A 12,264-nucleotide genomic window follows, 5' to 3' on the forward strand; every position below is an offset into this window, starting at 1 on the left:
AGAAAAATATTAAGCTATTAAAGAGTGTCCAAAGGAGGGCAACCAAGATGGCGAAGGGCTGTGAGGGGAAGCCATACAAGGAGTGGCTGAGGTCACTTGGTCTGTCCAGCCTGGAGAAGACTGAGGGGAGACCTCATCAGTATCTACAACTTCCTCGTGAAGAGGAGGGACAGGCACTGATTTTCTCTGGTGACACGACCCGAGGGACAGGCCTGGAGTTGTATCAGGAGCGGTTTAGGTTGGATATTAGAATAAAGTTCTCCCCCCAGAGGGTGGCTGGGCACTGGAACAGGCTCCCCAGGGAAGTGGTCACAGCACCAAGCCTGGCACAGTTCAAGAAGCGCCTGGACAACGCTCTCAGTGACATGGACTGTTGGGGCTGTCCTGTGCAGAGGCAGGAGTCGTACTCGGTGATCCCTGCGGATCCTTTCCGAGTCAGGAGCTGCCGTAACACCGTTCCCTCCCCGCCGCCGTTCGCAGCGCCTCCCGCCATCGCCCCCTGCCGCGCCCCGCCGGCACCGCAGCAATGGCGGCCCCCACGGCGCCCGCGTGAGCCCGACGCCGACCGCGGCTGCCGTGAGTGGGGACGAGCGGCCGAGGTCGGGGCGCGGCCAGGGCGGGCCCCGCCGCCGCTCCCGGCGGCACCGCCGCACCCGAGCGAGCCCCGCCGCCCCTCCCGGCGGCCTCGGCCCGGCGCAAAATGACCCTGGGGGGCGGTCGGGGCCCCGCGGGGGCGGGAAGAGGCGGGAGGGGGTTTGTACCGGGGGAGTCCCGTCGGGGCCCGACCACAGCAGCTCTGCAGCGACTGCGGGGAGTGGCGGGCGCCTGCAAGGGCGGCGGGGGTCAGACCAGGGCCACTGAGCGGTGGCAGCAGTGCCGTGAGGCGGGCAGGGGCTTGCTCAGTGACCCTGACAGCCTGAGCACATTTCCTCTCGGGCCCTCTTAGTGGGAATTGCACTGAAGATAGTTCTCAGCCGCCTTCAGAGGAAGAGTGCGAGGCAAATGTATCTAGCGAGCTACAAAGAAAACTTGATACGCGCAGACTAATCAGAACTGCGGCAAAAAAGATCTCTTGTTGTTTAAAACAGGTACGGGCCCACAGTGCCCTGTACTGTGGGGAGCTCGGTGGCAGGAGCACAGCCAGCGGAAATGTGAAGATGTAGGGCAAACATAAAAAAAGTTGGTTGCAGTGACTCATGCACATAGTAAGGAATCTACAGTCAGATTTACTTTGTTATTCAGGTACAGGTGGTGAAGCAGTCGGGTTGTCTTGAGCAGGTTTAATGTTCAAACACTGCAAAGGAAAGGGATTGCTATGATTTTCTATAAAAATTGGAACTTCCCTGTTTTAAGTCTGCTCTGATCACTGAAGCAAACATGATGTCCCCTATCCCTTCTTATCGGTGAGGCTGGTTGCTCCTGCTTTCCAGCCTAGTTGGTTTCTTTGTGCTCATTTACAGAACTCTTTAAATGCAAGAAGAGAGCATGTAACTTGAAGTATAAGAGTGGCCTTGGTTGCTTCTTTTAGAGCCAGGGTTTTTTTAAGACTTGAAGTGCAGAAACAAATTTCAAAAATCCTCGGTACAGCCTCAAAGGCTGGAGTAATAGCAGGCTGCGACAGCGAGGTGGCCCTGTTCCACCACCCAGCTGTACATCGTGCTGTACCTCTTGCATCAGGCTTAGGGCGCAGCTGGCTTTTTGAAAGTTGATTTTTCCAGTGCATCAAGGCTTTCTGGACACGGCATGCACTGCAGCTGCACAGCCCAGCAGGAGGATGGGATAAGTGTCATGAGCACCCCCATTCCAGCAGCAACTCCTCAGACCTGCACTTAAATCCAGTGTTAAACGGCAGCTACTCTTTGTTTTGAGTCTAAGCTTTGACTCAAATTTGAACAGTAAACCGGTGTTTCATATCATGCAGTAGCCTGTGTCAAGGGTTCTCAAACTTGACTGGGGGTGTGGTAGAGAAAGATGTCTGCACGTTGAAAGATAACAAAATACTGTCTTTCTGCCTAGAGATCGTTGTGATATTTAAGACTTGGCAAAAATTGCTGCCCTCACTATCTCAATTATTTAAGTGCTGAAATATCCCAGATCAGCCAAATTCCATTAAACACAAAGTGCAAAGGAAAGTTATCTTGAACAAGCAATGTACCAATTGTAAAGTTTTTGCCTTTACTCCCCAAGGAAGAAAGGATTCTCATCAAGAGGGGGGGTGAAGAGGTTAGCCAAACTTAATGTGTCATTTTTTTGTTAGATGAGCTTTAACTCTACTGTAAATTGAATGAAAAAACATGGAGAAGGGAGATAAGGAGCTTTTGGGATTAAAAATAAAAATAAACCCCAAAGCCTTCATTACTATCTTACAGCTTTTTCTAAGTAGTACTTTGCTGTTGCAGTTCTGAAATTAATGAAGTATGCATGGATTATTGCTGAATGTATTTTACTTCAAAGCTGGTTATTCCCCAGAAGTCAGAGGCTTTGCATTTCTGTTAACACAGTACTTTCCAGACCACTTTTCTAATACAAACTTCTGGGTTTTGACTCAATGCCAGAGGAGCAAAATGGCATCCTTACCTTTGCAGCTGTGACCACAACATAAAATCAAGCAGGAAGAAGGGCTGATGCTGGCGGTTGTTTTTGCTACACTTAACGCACCTTGAGACTTGGAGCTCACACAAAGAGATGGGCCCCCTCACACCCTTCCTAAGCAACGTGGCTGTTAGAAAAGCACTTGGAATTTCTTTATAGCTTTAGCCAGCACAGGTGACTGCATCTTGTCTGTTAAGCAGCCCAGCTCCCCCTGTGTGAGCATTGCTGTCGCACAGCAGCTTCCCCCGTTTGCCTGTGCTGCCTTACCCAGGCTGCAGCACAGCCCTCGGAGGATGGTTTGGTAGCGTGGTTCTGGGAATTAGGAGGAGGCTCTAGAAGGGTGGCTGCATCAGCTCTAGACCACTTTTGTGTGTAGATTTCTCTGCTTGTCCAACTGCCAGCTGTACAAGTGCCACTAAAACAGAAGTCAACAAGTGATGTGTGTAAATACCTACCTTGAAATGCTTGCATATTCAAGCAAGTGGGCAGCAAGTGGGGGAAGAAAGGCACTAGCTGGATTTTTCTATTTCTCTGTACTGCTGTTAGTGACTCAGTCTACAGTTTTGGCCTGTGATTTTGCATAACTGGGGAGGTTGCAGAAAAAGTCTATATTATGTCTCAGTTTCTGGGAGGAGCAGTTATATGACCATCAGGCTAGTGTGGGTGCTAACCTCTTGGAGATGCAGTTTTACTTTTTTCTACTCAGCATATTGTAAGGAATAGAAAGTTCTTGAGAGTATACTTCTGAAAAGCTACCTGATACACAAGAATATCGGAATATGTTAGTAAAATTTCAAGTTATCAGTTCAGCATGGTTCAGTCTTTTCCCTGTTGTGAGCAACTTGAAAAAGCATCACCAGGTATTTAATTGTGACATTTGTCTTTTAGCATGTTATGAGGATCCTTTCTGGTATTAGAATGTCGTAAGTGACAGAACCCTTTCATCTGCTGTGGTGCAGTGGTGGTTTTTTAACAACTGCACCAGTAGTTGAATTTAACCACCCCAACCCCCTTTCCCCAGGGCAGAGTAATTTGCTTTTCTCGGTGTTTAAGTGTTTTCACTAAGTGTTTGCATAGCATACCACCAGCTAAAATACATAGTCCCTATTTCCAGAGCTCTCTGAGAGTACTCTGCATGTCTTCAGTACACAGCAGATAATAGGGGCTTTGCTCTGCCTTTCTTACCCCTCCCTTCACCATATAAAAAGTCAGTCCTGCTATTAATTTGATCACTACATTAAACATAGTAAGCCTAATTATCCATTACATCAAAATATATTCTGCCATCATGATATTAGACCTCTTATGGAGGCAAGTGAAGAGGGAATGTTTTGGTTTTTTCCTATCTGTAGCTGTATCTGCTTTGAAGATTGGCTTTGTAAGCTTCTCCCATTAACTAACAAAGAGATAGAAATCTTCCACATCCCTGTGTGCCTTCTCCAGATGTGGATTAAGTTCATTAATGGCAACAGTAATCTCCCAGACTGTCTGACAGGTGTTGATCTGTGCACCAGCACTAGTGCAGATTCTCACTTTGATGATGTTAAATGAGTGAGAGGAGAGCCAAGAGCGTGGGTTTGAAGCAGATTGTCTCCATGTAGTGCACTTTGACTTGAACTTGAAGTCCTCAGATGGATCACCAGAGGCTGCACCACCAGTGAATGCTCAACACTCTCCACAACTCAATGGTGGTAAAGTCCACAACTCTCCACTACTCAATGGTGAGGGCAGGCAAGAGCTAACCTAAACCAACTACACACACGGAACCCATAGTGGGAACACAGCCCTCAGCATCAGGTATTTTCATTTGCAGACTCATGCTTATTCCTGATATAGACATAGCCAGCAGTAATTATAAGAATCCAGTCTAGCATTAAAATAATTAAAATTGACCTCTTGAACTCCCCCAAAAGGAAGACCCATAAGAAGTAAGAAGTAGGAATATCCATAAGGAAATTTGATCCAACAGAAGTCTAAAACAGTCCCAAAAGACCTCACAGCACTCCTTTTCAGTCTTTTAGCAGTCTACAGGAGCCTCTACAACTGGTTGTGTGGTATTGGTGAACACCAGAAACTGAAGGTGTAAACACAGGGTGATACACTAAGATCTGGACTACTCGAAAAGACATGGTCATCTGAACAACATTCATTTTGGTGTAACACGAGGGATCCATTGCCTGAGGCTGGGAAATGTGTGTAGGCTACCTGAGAGGTAGGCTGAAATAAAAAGATACTCACAGTACAGAGGCATTTATGGATACAGATAGTTCAGCTTGGTTATAAGTAAGTAGAAGGAATGCAAGTCTTCCAGAGATAAAAATAAATAGATTGGTCCTGTCCTGGCAGAAGAGAACCACAAAAGAAGTTTTAACATTAAAACCAGACACAGAAACAAAAGTTAAAAGGTTAGAGAACTGCAAAAACCTGCTCTGGAAAGCATGCGAGATAAGAGTGATTAGGATTCATTTGATAGGCTTAGGGGAAATTCAGATACTTTCCATACAGGTGTGGGTTTTTTTAGAGATTGCTGCTGAGCTGCTATTCAGCTTGCTGGGAGAAAAAGTGTAAGCCAGTAGGGGAGAGACAGACCTTGCCAGTTAAAGAGTAAAGGATGATTTAGATGGACACACAGTGAGGAAAGCAAGCATGAAATACCTTATTTAACAGGATGATGTTTTTTCCTGAGGTCTAAAAATGAGGAACTATTATCTTGAAAATCCTTCATGTCTTGTCAGCACCATACAGACATCACTAAGTCATACCTATAGCCTTGCTTACTCTGTTTTCTGGTATAATTTTCTTCTGGCTCCTCCACAAAATTAAAATTTCTTCAAAATACATGGGGTTAGCATCCCTTCATTGGCCTTGGTGGTACTGGTTGTCCAGTAAGTATCTTATTAATGAGCATTCTGAGGAAGGAGACACAGCTTACCTGTTTACAAAAGTGACACAGCACTGTTTTCCCATTACTTATCACACATTTAACTTCTAGTCAATAAAATCTTTAGGCTTGAATTTTTCCCTTGGCACCTTAATACCATCTCTCCTTAGGATCCTGAAAGCAGCAACATGATGTAGTTCATATACCAACACATTTTGACTACTGAGTTTGGATGGAAGAATGATGTTGCTTGTTCCACTAGGACTGGAAAGCAACTGTCAGCACTTAGAACTACAATGTGAGCTGCATGTGAGTTATTAGAGCTGCAGCTATCTAAGCTTAATCCTGGCATCCAGGAACATTTCCTTGGATTTTACTGGACAGATACATTTGTGGACACAGCTGTACAAGCGCTGAGAGAGAAAACTACAAGCCTACGTGCTTCAGAGCCTGCACTAAAGTTAAAAACATACAGCATGCTAGCACAAGTGAAAGGGAGAGCTGCTATGTGCAACTTGATCATTACATTTGGTCTAGCACTTGCATAGACACAAAACTGCTCTACAAGTTGTAGCTGTAGTACAACATTTCTACACGTAGCATGGTTAGAGAGCCCACCTTAACAGGTGCTTCAGAATAAATAGTACTTCTAAGATTTCCTGTGCTGAATAGGAATACATTGAGAAGATGGAAGCCATCACACACCACTTGGAAAAGGGTAATTAATAGCTTACCAAGATCCCTATATATACCACATAACAGTCTTCAATCCTTGTCAAACATAAAAATATATCAAAATTTGAAGCCTAGAATATTTTCACTTAGTTTCCCACCTAAAGTAGCTGTAGGCTTCTGCTTTAAAATTACTCTTCTTAATACTAGAAGCTCACAGGTACCTTCTCTCAAATTTTGGTGCCTCTCCCTTGCTACTTTTTTTAATCTTTCTTCTTTGAGTCTCACAGGTGCAAAGCTTTCAGTTGAATTAACTCTGCCTTATCCAGAGTGGTGAGGAACTTGTTTCTCTGAATATTAATCTTGTTAGGTATGAAGGACTAATGCTTAAAAAAATAAGTTGCCTGAATTTCTGTTACTTTGAGAGTTTGGGGATTTGTTTGTTTGGTTTGTTTTGTTTTTGCAGTCAAAATTCCACAGGCTTCTGAGTAAATGAGTTAACTCCCAGGGGTATACACTGTTAAACACAGGATGTTTGCTTCCCACATTTATTACAAAATCTACAGTGATCTCCACAGAGCTTCCATTTAATTGGAGTTTTGCCACCAACTTAAATAGGTAGCTCAAGTCCAAGTTCATTAACAGTATGGAAAGGTTTACTCCAAGTGTAGGATGTAGTAGAAAGATTAAAAGCTGAGCAGTTGCCTTTACATGGTGAGCATGCCTGAGCTTGATGAGGTTATTTCCTGAACCTAAACTATAAACAAGGAACCGGGCAAAGTTGCAAACCTGCATATGGGATGCATCTGCTGGAAATTATGACAAAAACTAACAATCTTCACCTCACTGAAGTCAGTGAAACATTTTCCGTGTACTTGATTGGAGCCAGGATTTTGCTGTAGGCACTTACACTTCAGTTTTGCAGGAATTAATGCACATCACACAGTAAATACCTCTGAAAAATGTTTTAGCTCCTCTCCTTCCCAGTTCTCCCTTTTTCTTTAGGATGAGTTTTAAACAGCTTTCCTAAACCTTTTCCATCTCCATTCCCCTTTTTAAATCAGAAATTGAATAGATATCCTTTCAGCATTCTGCTTGAGCAACACCAATGGCATCACTTTTACACTGTATTAATCATTATGCACAATAGTATGGTGTCTTCCATCAGAATTGCAAAGCAGCTAACATATATTAATTAAGTACTGCGTCTCTGTGAGGCGTGTAAGTAATTAATTTTGTAAGCCAATGCCATTTAAAGGTGAGAGAAGGGTGGATTCTCATCTTAGTGAATAGCCTCTTACTCGTTTACAGTTATTTTGTTCCTGGGTGTCTAGACCTGAAGTAAGTTCCTTATGCAGCTTTTGTAATGGCATCAGTAACAGGCACATTTTTGAAACTGAAATTCAAGACATCTCTTGTATTTCCATTATGTGAAAGCATGTTCTCTCAAATTCATTGTCAAATGTAATTGTGGTAAATCAAGTCAGTAGAGAAGATGGGGGAAGAATTTGAGACTTTAGCTCCAGCCCTGCCTTCACTTCATCAGAACAGGTGTTCCTAAACTTTTGGTGTCCTATGTTTGCTTTTGTGCAGGTAGCAAAGGACTTCCTAGATGCTACAGGCTTCCTTTTTCCCAAGCACATTTACTCTTTGCACCTGGAAATCATATTTAGGCAAATTTTGAGGGCTTCATAAATTTGTCTGGGCTTTCCAGATGTGTGGTAGCTGGAGAGAGCAGACTCTTCTGAGCTGGTTGCTGCTTGCCTGGGAACTCTGGATGTGAGCACTGTGAGCACACACAGCAGCTACAAGACATGAAGCCCCTCACAGGAGCAGCTCTGTGTGTGTGCTGTGCTGTCCAGCCATGCGTATGAAGTGCAGCACATCAGAAACAGCAGACTTGATGCAGACGTGGCTGTGCAGTCAGGCCCACTCTTTCATGGGGGAACTACATAGTTATTTGCATATGGATTATACTTCTCCTCTTCCTGTGTGTTGCAGCTGCTGCACATATACACATATATATGCATATATACACAGGATTTCTATCCATGAAATCCTCTGCAGACCTATGGGATTTCTACCTTTCTAGTTTGCACCCTGATATACACACTCCTCCAAAGAACAGAGCCCTTGCTTGTTCTACCTCTCCTGTCAATTCCCCCTTCCCTTCTAATAACAAGTCCTTGCAATAAGACAGTTTTTCCATGAGACACCCTCAGACAATTTCAGTTCGCACTGAGGGAAGGAGGGAGACATGGCAGTGTTTTTTCTCTCCTCAGGAGTCCTTGGTCTTGGTAATTCTGCTACTTACCATGCCCTGGTTCTGACATGTGTTGGATCTCTCCATTAGCCACTTTGACCTGTTAGCCTGGAAGAAAAACAGCAGGAAGGTGGGTAGCTTTCTCTGGTGTAGTGAGGAAAATAGCTGACTAAATGACAGATAGGAGGTAGAGGATCAGCAAATTTGCTGATGATGCCGAGCTATGAGGTGTGGAGGGAAGCGATGACACTTGGCAGGCTTGAGACGTAAGCCTGTGTGAACCTCATGAAGTCCAACAAGGCCAAGTGCAAGGTGTTGCAGATGGGTTGGGGCAATCCCAAGCACAAATAGGCTGGGCAGAAAATGGATTGAGAGCAGCCATGGGGAGAAGGAGTTGGGGGTGTTGGTAGACAAGAAGCTTGACCTGACCCAATGTGCACTTGTAGCTCAAAAATCCAACCATGTCCTCGGCTGCATCCAAAGCAGTGTGGCCAGCAGGTCCAGGGAGGGCATCCTGCCCCTCTGCTCTGTTCTCATGAGACCTTATGTAAAATGCTTTGTCCAACATAAGAAGGACATGGACCTGTTAGGACAAATCCAGAGGAGGGCTATAAAGATGCTCAAAGGGCTGGAGTACCTCTCCTGTGACAACAGGCTAAGAGAGTTGGGGATGTTCTGCCTAGAGACGGAGACCTCCAGGGAGACCTTAAAGCAGCTTTCCTGTACCTAAAGGGGACCTTTAAACAGCTGGAGAGAGACTTTTTACAAGGGCCTGTGATGATAGGACAAAGGGGGATAGTTTTAAACTGAGAGTGGGTTTACATTAGATATTAGGAAGAAATTCTTTACTGTGAGGATGTTAAAAAATTGGAACAGGTTGTCCAGAGAGATGCCCCATCCCTGAAAGTATTCAAGGAAAGATTGGATGGGGCTTGAGCATCCTCTTCTAGTAGTAAGCATCCCTGACCATGGCAGGGGGTTTGGAACTAAGTGATCTTTGAAGTCCCTTCCAACCCAAATGATTTCTGTCATTCTATGGTCAGGGGAGTACTGAGATGTTGCAAGTGCAGCTGAGAGAATGGCAAAGAGATTGAGAGACCTGACCTCTCACTTTTGCAAGGGACTTGATAGATCAACTTAACTGCCTGTGAAGTGGTAATTTGGTTTGTTTCTTTTACAGAACAGAGGTCCTACATTGCCTCTTTTTCTCTACTCTTTGGAAATGTGATTCAGTCTGGGAAAATTTGGATGAATTCAGTTTTTTGTCACACCACCATATTAGAATAATATATTTGGAATGGTTATCAAGGATTTTCTACATTGCTTTCCTATAGGCATTGTATATAAACTTTCTTCCGTATGTTTTGGTGGCTTCACACCAGTTGGGTTGTTTTTCACTGCTATTCATTTGTTGGAGGCTAAAACCATTGCTATAATCATGTTCATAAACCTTTATGATTTTTAAACATGCTTAATCTGATTCAATGTTATCCTCAAAAATACTTTGAATCCATTATCTTGCTCTGTTGAATTAGTTTTGAAATTTTACCTAAAGCTAAATACACCTCCCATGTTTTGTTGAAACTGCTTTGAAATTAAACAGAAATTTGAGAAGCTTCTGTTGGCTGCCTCAGAGTGTCAAGCATGTGAAATATTCCTCCCACCCCCCTGGAAAATTAAGAACTAAAGAAATAATTCCCCCCCCCCCCCCTACTTATAGCTAGATTTGAACTGGAAGAACATAAAAATCACACTATGATGAAATTCTGATTTTTCATTCAGTATTGTTTGAGAAATGATGGAAGAATTCAGTGCATTAATAAAGCAGTTTAGACACCCGTCTGCCACAGTGGTGGAGCTCAGAAGATCAAAAGAACATTCTCATCTGCTTGACACATACACACACCCAGTGTTTGTTCATTAATGGCATAATTTTAGTGTAGGTTATAACTGTACACATCGTAGAACAAAGCGTTGCCATGAAGTCCCCTGTCCTTAGGGAACAGAAGGAGCAGAAAAAATAGTGGTTGATTAAAGCATTCTCAGCAGCTGAGAACATCCCTAACACTGACAAGTTTTACTGTGAACTGAGAAAGGGTGGGAAGAATAACTGCTCACCATCATTTTCATTTGATGGTATTGTTCAGAATAAATCCCCCACTGGTACAATAATCCCTGATAAGAGGCGTTCTAGCTTTCAGAAGTCATGCTCTCAAAGTATACACAGTGGGGAGATGTTGTAGTATCAGTGCTCAAAAAAAAATATGCACAAATTGGTTTGGGGCTGCCCGTCTGTTTTGGTGACAGAAAGTGAAGGTCTAGATATGTGTGTCTTAAACCAAATATGACCCACTTTAGGTTCTGAAGTAAAAGAGAGTTTGTCCTTCCCTGACAGAGACAAGATCCATTGTGTTTTTCCTGACACTCATTCCATAGGGTCTCTAAAGACCCTAACCTAACTGAAAAGCAAAAAGCCCGTGGCAGGGAGTGGGGGGGTTGGAACCTTTAAGGTCCCTTCTAATGCAGACCATACCATTATTCTATGATTTGCTTACTGGTTTTGCAATTTTAGAAAATAAATTTTCTCACCTCTAGTTTAGGAAAATCCCAATTGTGATGAGGTTAACTGGGTGGATTCCAGATCCCACTCATTCCTTGCATGGTAGCATTGACTTAGTGGCAGAGCACCAGAAACGAATCTGGGCCTTTCTCTGCATGAAAGTGAAAGTGTGCTAGGCGGGCATTTCAGCACGCAGGGTAGCATGCCTTTGGATCACACACAGCTAATCCTCTTTGTACTTTGCTGACTGTAACCTGCTTAGTCTTACATGAAATGTATTCGTTGTCTTTTCCTGAGGCTGATCCAAAGCCTGTTGAAGTCAGTGGAAAGAGTCCAGATATTTTTTCAGTAGTTTTGGAGCTGACTCTATATGAACAGCTGGTCTAGCACTGAGTCTTGTAGTTGAAAGACAAGGAAAATAAGCAGCAACAAACCACATTGGACTCGGTGCTGTATTAAATATATAAATGAAAGTAACGTGAAACTTGTAAAACCAGACTGGACAAAACACTCTGAAACATGCTGCAGGGAACAGTCTAGTGCTACCAGGGGAATAAGTTAGCTATTTAATGATTTCTTTTCCATAGCTTTTACTTTTCCACATATTCTGTAATGTAACAGTACTTTTTTTCTCCTTGGGCAAATAGCTGTCAGACAGCAGCACTGGAATGAGAACATATGTAGAGTTTGCTTTTATCTTACATTACAAAAGAAGTATGAATACCTTCTGTTATTCCAAGTATAAAATTACAGGTGTCAAATCATTTGGTGCTTTAAATCCTGTGCCAGAAAAGTAATCCAGTAAAAATAGCTATGTCCTGTCAAAGCGGAGCAGTTAGTATTGTTATTACAGTTTCTTGCATGGCTCCAACAGGGCAAGATGGCAAAAACAAGTGTAAAAGACCCGCAAGAAACTTGCCTGGTATCACCCAGAACACAGAAAGACAGGAGGATGGAAACGAGGTAAACCTAATGACACTAAGTGAGAATCTGCCTGGTCTGATTTACAGTTGGTTTGTACTTTAAAAATGCTGTTAAACAAAAGCTGGTTAACATCTTAGGGGCTGATTCTTACCCAGAGACCCCATAGAGTTAAATTAAAGAGTAATTTGTGCCGGGTTCTGGGTGAGTATGTGGTTGATCCTCTGTCCTAAGGAGTGTACCATTTAAAAAGTAGAAGAATATTTAGCTGGAAAGGTTGAAGAATTTTACCATCTCCACATTACAGGTGGGAGTGCAAAACAGGGGTGTAGAAGTCTTGGCTGGGTTAAACAGTCCGGGTCTGAGTTGTCTGTG

At 43.5% G+C, this 12,264-nt stretch overlaps 1 protein-coding gene and 1 long non-coding RNA gene across 2 annotated transcripts in view; one reads left to right on the forward strand and one right to left on the reverse strand.

Moving 5' to 3' along the window:
* Positions 1 to 426: 426 nt before the first annotated feature.
* The window catches only part of COA1 (cytochrome c oxidase assembly factor 1), a 52,354-nt gene continuing 40,516 nt past the window's right edge, over positions 427 to 12,264 (forward strand). The window contains exon 1 of the mRNA XM_054638732.2: positions 427 to 576. The gene's annotated coding sequence lies outside the window, so the exon portion shown is untranslated. The remainder of the gene's footprint in view (positions 577 to 12,264) is intronic.
* Positions 1,265 to 11,056, reverse strand: LOC143695761 (uncharacterized). Its single transcript, XR_013185293.1, has 3 exons — positions 10,998 to 11,056; positions 8,460 to 8,516; positions 1,265 to 1,294 (listed from the first exon to the last, which is right to left on the reverse strand). It is a non-coding gene; the product is annotated as an uncharacterized LOC143695761 (long non-coding RNA).

Source organism: Agelaius phoeniceus, chromosome 1 (genome assembly GCF_051311805.1).
Source record: "Agelaius phoeniceus isolate bAgePho1 chromosome 1, bAgePho1.hap1, whole genome shotgun sequence".
NCBI lineage: Eukaryota > Metazoa > Chordata > Aves > Passeriformes > Icteridae > Agelaius > Agelaius phoeniceus.